Source organism: Macrotis lagotis, chromosome 2, assembly GCF_037893015.1.
Source record: "Macrotis lagotis isolate mMagLag1 chromosome 2, bilby.v1.9.chrom.fasta, whole genome shotgun sequence".
NCBI classification, from domain to species: Eukaryota; Metazoa; Chordata; class Mammalia; order Peramelemorphia; family Peramelidae; genus Macrotis; species Macrotis lagotis.
This window is the reverse complement of record NC_133659.1, coordinates 97,225,237-97,237,764: the sequence shown is the minus strand read 5'-3', so window position 1 is coordinate 97,237,764 and position 12,528 is coordinate 97,225,237. Positions and strand designations below refer to the sequence as shown.

The 12,528-nt window shown below is 33.5% G+C and overlaps 1 long non-coding RNA gene across 1 annotated transcript in view; it reads left to right on the top strand.

Moving 5' to 3' along the window:
* LOC141512934 (uncharacterized) overlaps window positions 1-12,528 on the top strand; it is a 95,041-nt gene that overhangs the window by 39,779 nt on the left and 42,734 nt on the right. Inside the window, exon 2 of the long non-coding RNA XR_012475635.1 lies at window positions 5,430-5,577. This is a non-coding gene — a long non-coding RNA (uncharacterized LOC141512934). The remainder of the gene's footprint in view (window positions 1-5,429; window positions 5,578-12,528) is intronic.

The window sequence follows — 12,528 nt, the reverse complement described above, 5'->3', positions numbered from 1 at the left end:
ATTTTGTTTGAAGAATTATTAAGATGTGAACAGGGAAAAAAGGTGAAGAGACCAGGGAGAAAAGAGCAAGAGGGAGACAAGAGAAAGAGACAAGAGAGACAGAGTCAGGAATAGAGAGAGGAGAGAGAGAGAGAGACAGAGAGACAGAGAGACAGAGAGAGACAGAGATAGAGACAGAGACAGAGACAGAGACAGAGAAATGAAGACAGAGAGAAACAGAGACAGAGACAGAGAAATGGAGACAGAGAGAAACAGAGAAAGACAGGAATAGAGAGGGGGAGGGAGAGAGAGAGAGAGAGAGAGAGAGAGAGAGAGAGAGAGAGAGAGAGAGAGAGAGAGAGAGAGAGAGAGAGAATATTTGTAAAGTTTTTGTTTTTTGCAAAGCCAGTTGAGACTTCTGGCTGACATGTTTTTGATAACTTAAAATTCATGGTGGGGAGGGGTATTGTTGAAATCAGCAACCATAAGAGGTTAAAAAGAGAACCTTAAATTAAAGGATAGTTTTTAAGTTAACTTCAGCATTTAATAAGCCTACTCTGATTTCAGTCACATCTTACTTGTGCACAGATCTTAAGAACTTGAAAAGTGAGTTCCCCCTCCCCCATTCATTCAAATATTAGAAGAATTTACAAGGACTAGAAGAATGACCTTTTGATCAGATTTCCCCTCCTCAGATATCCACAATTCTGACAATTAGTGTTCATCGATACCTAATATTATCATAAAGCCTCCAGCAAAGCCCTCATTATTTTACATGGACGTTGCCCACATGCTTGCTTCTATTCAATAAAATATACCCTCTTGCTAAACTGGCACACTTTCAGAGAAAACCTTAGAGTAAGATTAACAGGCCTTGGAAAATGTTATATCATTAACAGGTTAAAAATATAATTAACAGTGGATGTCAGAGGTAATAGACCAAGAAATTGCACTGGGGATATTTTAATTGAAAAAAATGTTTTAACACATTTTTCAAAAATTCACTGCAAGGGTCAGTGGAGAACATATTTTTGAATTCTTATTTTCCCCTCATGTTTCCTTATGACATTGAATTTTTGCATCCACTTGAAACATCACAAAAAATTAAGCATCTAATTACTTCAAAGTTCTAACAAAAGAGCACTGTTGTAAAACATTGATTTTATTAAGAACAATAGACAGTTGCTGTGACCATACTAAGGTTTTGTACTAATACCATGAACTAAAATGTATTTCTACCCTAGAAATACTATTTGTTTCTGAGATCAACTTTTCTTCTTTAGTTTTTTGACTTAATGAACTTTATCTGTATACAATATAGAAGGGGATTTGTATTCATTTTTAATAATGTACATATCCAAATGAGCATAAACATGAAAGAATGGTTCATTAGATATTCCCCTTAGCCTATAATACCATGTGAAAGAGATGGTATTCATTAGCACAGTGAAAATTTTTCCCTGGCTTTCCCACTGAAACCTTAGACTTTTGATGGGAATAGTGAAATGTGTGCACATAATGTAAAAAAAAACCAAAAACAAAATGCCAGTGTTTAAGAACTCTTTGCTGCTGCTGCTTTTCCTTCTTCTTTTCTTCATCTTCTTCCTTCTTCTCTTTCTCCTTTCTTCTCCTTCTCCTTTCTTCTCCTCCTTCTTTCTCCTTTTCCTCCTCCTGCTTCTTCTTCTCTTCTCTTCTCTTTCTTCTCTTCTTTCTTCTCTTCTCTTCTCTTTCTTCTCTTCTCTTCTCTTCTCTTCTCTTCTCTTCTCTTCTCTTCTCTTCTCTTCTCTTCTCTTCTCCCTTTTCCTTCTTCTTTTCCTTCCTCTTCACTTCCTCCTCCTCCTCCTTCTCCTTTTCCTTCATCTTCTCTCAAATGTATAAAACAAATAATACCAAATTTCTACACAGTACTAAGTAGCAGAATCATTTTATTTTGTATTTGGAAAGGACCGCTGTGGCTGTGAAATCAAGTTCTCTGACAAAAAAAAAATAAACAAAACAACAAACTAATGCTTATTGATTGATAAAATAATCATTGCTAAAACAGACCTTTAAAGTGACTCTCCAACATTTGTTTGAAAACTTTCCATGAGATGGGGATCCATTACTTCCTAGAGCAAATCATTCCAATTTTGGCTAAATAATGAAAATTTTCCCTCTATTGAACATACTTTTTAACAAGGTAGATTGTAATTGATGGAATTTTTTTAAATGTCATTATTAGCAACATTATGTGATAATCAACTATGATGGACTTGCTCTTCTCAAGAGTACAGTAATCAAAGATAATTCTACAGGATGTCTGATGGAAAATGCCATCCATATCTAAAGAAGGAACTATGAAGTCTGAATGCAGACCAAAGCTTACTATTTTCAATTTTTCAATTTTTAATGCTTTATGGTTTTGCCCCTCTTGTGCTTTTTTTCCTTTTTATTCTGATTATTCTTTCACAACATGATTAATGTGCAAAAGTGATTAACACACATGTTATATTGTATACCTGTGTTTATGTATAACCTATATTGTATTACTCTCTATCAAGAGGAGGGAAAAGAGAAGAGAGGAAGGTAGAAAATGTGAAATTTAAAACCTCACCAAAAAGTGATTGTTAAAAACTATCTTTACATGTAATTGAGAAAAAAATAAATAAATTTATTTTTTAAAATTTTAGAATGCTACTACTTTTTTATATAACCTCTGATGAAATAATATTAAATTAGGGTCTTGCAATATAATTATAAAAAATTGAAAATTCTATTTATTGCATCTATCCATAATGGTCCTCACCTTTTCCTGTATTTTAATATTTTATTGCTAAATGAGTGTAAGGGAGGGAGGTGAGGTTGCAAGTAATGGGATCTGTGAGTTATATGGGAGTAAAGCTAAGGAGGTTTTGGTAAGAACATTTAGGGGATATATGAATAATTGTTAAAGACAAAAACCTTTCAGAAAGCAGGAACATTCATATTCACTCAAATATATTATTAAGAGACATAAAAGCATGAATCAAAATTTGAGAATCCAGTGCTATATTTAAAATCATAAAGATTCAGGTTTTAATTTGACCTCTGACACAAACTGTGCATCAAATCATTTAAAACTCTAAGCCTCAGCAGTACCTACCTGTAAATTATGGATGATGCCTGTGGTACCCACCTCCTAGAGTCATTGAGATATAATTTTAAAAAATGTTTACAGTCTATAATCATTTTAATTAATGGTAATATACAGTAATGGATTTTTGAATGATTAGCAATTAGTTCTCTGAGGGAAAAAAATATACAGAAAAAACTTTTTTTTACCAAAGTGTCCACCTTTTTTTACTACCTTGAAGATTTTCTTTGGTTCTTTGTTGTAAATTTTTTACTTTATTTTTCTTTTCCCTCCCCAAGAGGGCTACAGTTAAGTATGGATATATATGATTATGGATATATTCATATATGCATACATACTCATATATCCACAAACACAAACAGATATTACAATCATTTGTATACATACACATTTTTACATGTCATATATAAGATATATGTCATATATGAGATACATGTCATATATAAGATTGTACTATACTTATTTCCTTTTGTTTCTCTGAAGATGGACAGCATCTTTCTTCATAAATCCAAATATTTCCACATTTTTCCAAATTCATCAGTTTATCATTTCCAACACCACAGCAATATTCCAAGCTTATACTGACTAGTTATTTTAAATAGCTAAAAAGGAAAAAGTTTTAAACTAAATCTGCATTCTGAACATTTTATTGTTTCTTAAGCATTAACAACCAACAAAATAATAAATTAAATGTTGATTTTTAGTTAGTCAATTCTTCAAGTGACAGTGCTCACTCTTAACATTAACAACTGGCTCTTGAGAATTATTTTGCTCTACCTCCACCATAAATTTGCTTAAAAGCAAGTCAGAATCACAGAATATTAAAGTGGCCACCTAGTTAAACTTCCTAATTTTGGCAGTAAGCAATATTCTAAAACAGAGAAGGAAAATGACTAACTTGCTTAAGGTTATCAAGTGACAAAACTTCGTCTCAAATCCAGTTCGTCTGACTCAAAGTTACTTAGCATCTTTTCTGATTTATTTTCTTCTACTACAGTTTGATATTAACAAACATCAGAGAAGATGAGAAGAAAAGCAATATGTAGAGTTTGTGAAATATATCAAGTAAATGTAGTATATTCTTAAAATGGCAAATAACGAAACAAAATAAGTCACAGGAAAAGGTATATATTACTGATGATTTTTGTGAAGACCACATAAATAAATTTATATTTCCAAATATTGAATATAGTCATTGCATTATTTTCCAAGATGTCAGAACTTTAATTCCTGGGCCTAGTATTATGAGGAGAAACATCTTTTATTAAGTTTTTAACTTAATAAATTAAGTTGACTGAAAAGTAATTTTAAAGATCTATAACATGGTAGGCTCAAATATTTTTCTACATGAAAGCTCTGCATTAATATGTGATATAAAATTGCTGTAGCATGGATAAAATGGACTATTCAGAAGTAAACTGGAAACACATATTTTTTCCTCTCAAGAAACTCCAAAGTCAGATTTTTTTTTTAGGTTTTTGCAAAGCAATGGGGTTAAGTAGCTTTCCCAAGGCCACAAAGCTAGGTAATTATTAAGTGTCTGGGGTCATATTTGAACTCAGGTCCTCCTAACTCCAGGGCCAATGGTCTACCCACTGCGCCACCTAGCTGCCCCCAAAAATCAGATTTTTAAATCACACTAAACAAACAAAAAAGTTCTCCAAGATATATCTATAATCAACAACATATTTCTTGAATTCTTTAATACATTTATTTTTAAAATGTTAAAGTCAAATTTGGGATATTTCTAAAGCTAGTATGGCATCTTATATATATTCATCTATCTATTTATCAATCTATCTATACACACACACACACACACACACACATATATAAATACTGAATGTATAACTTGGAGATATGGATACAGATCACTCTTTAGAAACTTCTTAGTCATGTTTGGTCTCTTGAGTTCCTCAGTGTCTTCATTTGTAGAGTGGATGTATAATTAGTAGAGCATTTATACTACCTACCTAGGTCTATTAAATGGAAAGTACTTGGGAATTTTAAAGTACAATGTGAATGTGAATTTTAAACTTTTTAAGTCTGTTATAAAGAGGAAAGAAAGAAAACCTTAAAATTGCTTGGAAATATATGGCCAAAATCATCTAATTTATCATTTAAGGATCTCTCAAAAAGATTCTATTGTTGATAGAAAGGGATTTTTTATAGGTAGTTTTTGAAAATGGGGAATCTATGAAGAGTTAGAACTCTTCAGTGACATTGGCCTTATACTAGTAAGCATTTGAGTTTATTTCTTTATCCATTTCTGAGCTTTGGTTTAATCTTCATCTCTTATCTACTCCTGCCCTCTCCTTTTTTTTTTTGCTTTGTCTAGGAATCATGATAGATGTGTCAACCAGAAGACAAAGGTAGCTGAGGGTACTTTGATCCATTCCTGTTGTACAGAAGCTTCTGAAATGTGAGATCTCCTAGGTTCAGCAGAGAGATGAGTCTGCTATGATGAAAATTAGGCAATGACTCAGGTGAGCCATTTCCTTAAATTACTACCCCAAGATACTTCATTCTGTCTCCTTTCCAAAGAAAAGCTGTATTGCAACACACAAACATGAAAAATCTGTCGCTTCCCTTCCTCTCATTAACAGATATCTTTCATAATTAATGTTGTTTACTGCCTTTCATCAAATACTTGCCACATCCATTGGGTGATAGAGCAGCCAGGTTCCTAAACACCCATTAAAAGAGACTGGCACTTGTAAAAAGCTCCACCTGTCTCATCAGGGCAGTTATTATAAGTATCTCGTTGCCACCAAGTGTAGCCCTGGATGTGAATGACAGCTTTCATCTTCACTTTTTTTCCACTTACAAAGAAAAGCCTTTCGGAAGCCCTAACAAAACAATACAGATGCTAAAATAAATCAGTGAGACTTTGAAAAACCCCTTATGTAAAATGTGTGAAATATCTTAGCATATTTCAAGCCAGACCCCCAGGTAAATGATGGCTTCTAATAAGGCACATGACAATCTCAATTATGAGAATCATTATTCCATGCTCTGCTTGCCATTTTATATTCCCAGCAGGATATTTTTCTTCTCATCAAGAGTTTCCAAGGCTGTCTACTCTTCTGTATATGTAGAGCATATTTAAGAATCATCTCCCCCACCCCCCACCCCACAAAAAAAGCCACACTAATTAAAAAAAGCCTTGTCAAGTGGTCAGACAGACTGGAACTAGAGGATTATAGGTAAGAGGGATAAAATGAAGGATTGAAAGATATAATTTCTCTTTCTGTGGTGGCAGCAGAAGCAGCTGTTATAGACAGGCAATTTAAAGATATGGCTGCTTAAGCACCCTGTCTGGGAAACAGGACACAACAAAACCTCATGGCAAATAACGTCCCCAGGTTTTAAGATGTAATCATTGCTGGTTGACTCCATCGATATCATCCTCCACATCCCCCCCCCCCCCCAAGCCAGTTGCTTTTCCTTGTCACCATAGGGTTTTCTCTTTATTTCTGCTTTTGCTCATCCACTTCATACTTTGGGCTTTTCCATTCCTCACTTGGCTTGCTCTACTGAATTAACAGTAATTCCTAGATTTTTGACTGCTGTTTCATACTAGTAAGTGCTAACCCACAAGGAACATGCTCCAAAAGGAGGGTGGGTATTCCTAGCACTGTTCATTGTGCAATATGGATTTGTTTTCGAATTTGAGTAAGTTTCTTGCCTGGAATGATTCAGACAATGCTCATATAACAAAGGGGTAATTTTGTGTGCTTTAAAGGGCAAATGGATCATTCGTGTAAGGGTGATTGGATCAAGATGTAAGAAACAGAGGGTCTTGGTTCATATAGAATTGATTTTGCATTTTGAAAGTGGTTCAATTGAGAGTAAATTTTAATTTGGATTGGATATTTTTATGATATATGAGGAAAATTTCACATTCTTCACAATAATGCGGTACTTTATAATTTATAATACGGTTTCCTCATAATAGGCTTATGCACTAGTTATAAGTATTATGACCATTTGAAAGTTGAGAAAACGGAATCTTGGAGAAGTAAAATAACTTTCCCAAGGTCAGATTCAAATCTAGATTTTTTTGCCTCCAGGTCCACTGTAATTTAAATTGATTAGATTTCTATTTGAATTTATACATTCATAGAAATTAGGAGCCAGAAAGAACCTTAAAGGAAGCATATAATCCAACCTCTGATTTTATACATACTTTTATTGGAACAAAGCAATTGAGTGATTGAAACAAGGTCACATGACTGGTCAATAGTAGGCTTTTCTTCTCCATTAAAATCTATAATTCCTTTAAGAGAAGCCCCTTCGTTCTCAGGAAGCTATTGGAAGAAAATGTGGGCATCAAAATACATACACACTAAAATTTCCCCAATATTACCATGAACAATCTATCTATTAATCAAAAGTCATTTATTTAGTACCTACTATGCCAATTACTGGGTTAGACCAAGAAGATAAAAAAGCAAAGAATGAAACAATCCCTTCTCTCAAGAAATTTACAATCTAATAATAGTACTTATGGATATACAATGGAATAAAATATACAAGATGATATGTATGCATTGTTTTAAAATTTAATTAATTAAGCTTCATCCATTATAAACTTTTAAATGATATGAAGGGCTTTTCTCAATGGAGGCGGTGCTCAGGAGTGTCACAAAATGGAGCAAAGATGACCCAGGTATTATATTCCTGAAACAAGGGTTTTTGCAATCCAGAGATTATGAGGTTTTGAAAACTGATTGTCAACATGCATATGCATTATAAATGGGCACAATCCTAGTTTAGCTCTTCTATAGTTATTTTGAAAACAAACTTTTGCTCTTGTAGCCAACAAAACACTAAGATGGGTTTAAAGAATGCTTAAGAAAGGAGATAAAATATACCCTTTTACACTTCACTAGAAAGGCCGGCAACTCTTTTCCCCATATCAATGCAAATAGGAAAAATGACAGAAGCAAAAATGATAAATGAGAGCATACTACCTGTCAGTTTACCATAATAACAATTATATGTATATATTTATATTTATATATATATGTATATATAATAGTATGCACACACACACATATATAAATACATGGAGAGAGAGAAATAGAGAGAATGAGAGAGAGGCACACACACAGACAGACAGATGGGGAGAGAGAGAGACAGACAGACAGACAGACAGTAACAGAAAGTTAACTTTTATATAGCACTTCAAAGTTTGCAGAAGTGCATTATTTTCTCAAAAAACCTTCTTATTGTCTGTATTTTACAGAGGGGGAAACTGAAGAAGACAGGTTAAGTTAAAACAGGTTATAATGCTTGTAGTTATCTGATTCTAAATTTTAACTCAAGGCTTCCTGATTCCAGTTATGGTACTCCATCCAATGTACTATCTTCATAGGAAGATTATTATGAAGACCTAGAAAAAATATTTTTGTAGGCATATTTTAATGATAGCATATTGACTAATTTTGATGAAATTTAAAGGGAATACTCAAGGAGACAAAAGTAGAAATAGATTGTGTAGTATTTTTTATAAAATAAATTTTTTTTTAAAAAAATTACAGTTATTTCCAGACCTGTGTATCTGAGTTTGAATTAGGGAGTACTAGACAGAGACAGAGATGGATAGAAGTAGATACAGAGAAAAAGTATATGCCTCCTGTGATTTTTAGGGCAAGAAAGAAATCCTATAAAAAGAATATAGTAACTTTCATCCACTGTAAACTTTTAAATGATGTGAAGGAAGCAGCACTAGGGAATGTTAGAAAATGGAGCAAAGATGAAACAGTTGTCATATTACTGAATCAAGGGACTTTACTGTATCTCATGTTATATCTCATAAATAGTTGTAAAAATCATCACCATTGTAAGTTTTAATACAGACATTTAAAATAAGGAAGTTGATAAATCTTTTTGGTTTGAAACATATTGATAAAACCTTCAAAAGCAAATGTAGAGACTGAAAATAGACATTTACTGCCTTATTCCGCAGTTGGTTGCATTTTAAAACATATGTTTGCTTCCCAGAATACTATAGGCACACCTAAGTGATGGTAAAAATTACAGCTTAAGCAATAAGCCAGAGGAAGTCCAGTAGATTTCATTTTAGTTTGCGTTTTTGAAGATACCACTTAAGTTAAGAACCATCATTAACTGAATTACATCTTCAGTTGCCATATTTTAAGGAGCCACCTTAAAAAGAGTGCATTTCACAGTGCAATGTTGTAGACTTTGCATTATATTATCTAGTTTTTAAAAAATCTATCTCTCAGCATCTTCACTTGGAGTTTTCATGGAACAATCAGTAACAATTCATTGTGATTTTTTTGTTCCATATTACGATGTGAAGGCAGTCAAAACTCTAAATATCAGATTTGCATGGCTTCCCCCTACCATGAAGATATCCATGATTAAACATTACAAAGATAATTAGGTAAAATGTCAGTCTGCCTCATAGGATTTGTAGGGACTGGAAGTGCAGCTGTGTATCATCTGCCTATATCTGATCTAATGGACACAGCTGAATGATATGTGACTCAGTGAAACTCTAAACCAGAACTTCCAAGAATGAGGGATTCTTCACTGTATTCACAGTCTTATATATATATACACGTATACACACACACACACACACACACACACACACACACACACACATCTTAGTGCCTATTATTTCCTTTTATGTCTTTTCACATTTTTGCCCCCTTTTTAAACAGTATCCGGAAACTTAGCATGTCTAGCCATAGTGACGAATACTGTATGACTCTGGACAGCTCATTTTCTGAGACATTGTAGGAATTTGTGTAGACTGCAGTTTGCTTCAAACATATTGTAAAGATCAAATACATATTTTGATGAAGAGTTCTGAGCCTCTAGTAGATTATCATTCACTTTCAAATTATAAAGGAAAGTTAGAAAAGAGGGGGAAAATAAGCTAAGTATCTCTTTGGAATCTATTCTCTGTATGGAAAGGATAATGTGACTTTCTTTATTAGGTGAAGACTCACTTCAAGAGAATGACTTCAAGCCCTTATTTCTCAGTAAAGAAGATATTGGTTGATTAGGATTTTATCTGTTAATATATCCTATCACTTAAAGGGAAGTATGAAGGGGAGAAGGGTTTAATTATATTACATACTGAAGGATTATAGTTTCTTACCTAGAGGAAAAAAGCATTGCACTGCTGTTTTAGGCTAAAAAGGAAGGAAAGCTGAGCCAAAAAAGAGGGAGAGAGAGGATTTAATTAAGACTTTCAAGTTTTTCCTTTTGAGAATGGTTTTTAGCCATCTTCTAAGAGTTTTTTTCCAAGACAGCTAGGTGGCAGAGTAGGTAGAGTGCCAGGTTTAGAATTAGGAAGATGAATCTTCCAGAGTTCAAATTTGACCTCAGATACTTACTGTGTGAGCCTAGGCAAGTCTCTTAATGCTATTTGTCTCAGTTTCCTCATCTGTAAAATGATCTGGAGAAGGAAATGGCAAATCACTCTAATATCTTTGCCAAGAAAATCCCAAATGGGATTTTGAAGTCAGCTACAACTGAAAAATAACTAAACAACAACTTTTCAACACTATTCAGCTATCAGGTGCTCTCTAAGTGATCTGATTTTTTAAATTTATTTAAGGCAATGGGGTTAAGTGACTTGCCCAAGGTCACACATCTAGGTAATTATTAAATGTCTGAGAACACATTTGACCTCAGGTCCTCCTGACTTTAGGGCTAGTGCTCTATCCACTGCGCCACCTAGCAGCCCCACTAAAGAATATTCAATACAAACTTTAGGAAAAAAATTGTGGAGAAAGAAAAGGAGGTTTGATTTTTCCCCCCCAAATAAAATTCACTTTTTAAAAATTTCTCAGCCCCAAATTAGAGATGACACAAGAAAATTAAATAAAGGTAAAATTAATATATTTGAATAATGCCAGTCTAGCATTTTTTTCTTTTCTTCTCTAGTAAAATCACAGAATCTTAGCACTGGGAATGACCCCAGAGATTATCTAGTCCAATTTGTATCTTTAAAAGCAATCTCCCTATAAAAATTTCATAAATAAATAGTTATTCACTCCTTAGAGGTCTCAAATGATGGAAAACTCAATAACTTATAAGGTAGCCCATTTCATTTTGGACTATTCATTGTAAACTTGCTATTAACAAATATAAAGTAAATTTATAAATTATTTGGAAAAAGGTGTATATCTGAATAACTGAAGTGGTTAATAGATAATAAAATATATGCTTGATTATGGGAAAGTTCAAAGCAGGAGATCATTACAAGTTTTTATGAATTAAGAAAAATGTTAACTAGTCTTCCAAAAAGAGTCTTTAAAGAACTAATTTTTTAAAGAAGTAAAGAAGAAAAGCAAGCATTCAGAAACATTGACAGAGTATATAATGAAAGAGAAATTTGTTTTTTGTGTCTTCCAGAAGACAATCAGGAATTGAGCACTACTGAAAAGGGATGAGGAATGTTTAGATAGTTAAGGTCATACTACCAGGAGAAGAGTTTATTGATTTAGAAATTTTCAGCAAGGACAACTGAGAAACACTCTTAAGGAATGGAGACTGTATGCTAGATGCATAGGATTCTCTTGGTACTTTGGACTATGTAAGGAGAGGTTTGGTACAAAGGGAGTCAAGTGGAGGAAATTCCCTCTATCAATACAGGTTCATATCTATTCTGCAACTTGTAGACTTTGAGAATTACCTGGGAAAATTTAAAGGGTAAGTGTCTTACCCAGTACATCATGTATATTCCCACTGATTATCTCAGAATCAGACTTATTAAATTTGTCCCTGAAGGGTTGGATTCTTTTTTCTCTATTACTATTGGTTCAAGCCTCTTCCAGCTATTTTCTCCCTATTGTTAGACAATATGACCTCAGAGAGAAAAGACTTGAATTATATCAGGAGTTGCACATCACCAGAGTGCAGCTGAAAACAATAAGACAAAGACCAAGGAGTCAAAAAGGCGTAACCCAAGTATGACAGCCTTTTTGAATACCCCCAAAGCCAATGAATGAGCATTCCTCTTCATCATCATGCAGCTAACTGACCACAATCAGTAAGAAAGTGTCCATGGATGCTCTACAATCTCTCTAAGCAACTTACATTCATCATGACTCTGCTGGAAGTAGGTTCCTGCAGAGTCTACTTCATTTTTGAACTACTCATTGTCAATTTGGTACCCATAATTATAAAATAAATTTAGGAATTATTTGTAAAAAAAGATTTATGCTTGAATAACTGATGTAATCAATAGACCATAAAATATGACACTAATCTTACAGAACCTACTTCTATGGAGAGATGCTATACCAGGTCCTCTGTGTTTATTCAAGACCCCCATTATAACAAGATAATATTGCTAGTAGATGTCAGAGACAGCACTTGAAGCTAGTTTTTTTTTAACTCAAAGACCAATTCTCCAAGCTTGCATTTCAAGTCTCCTCTATTATTTA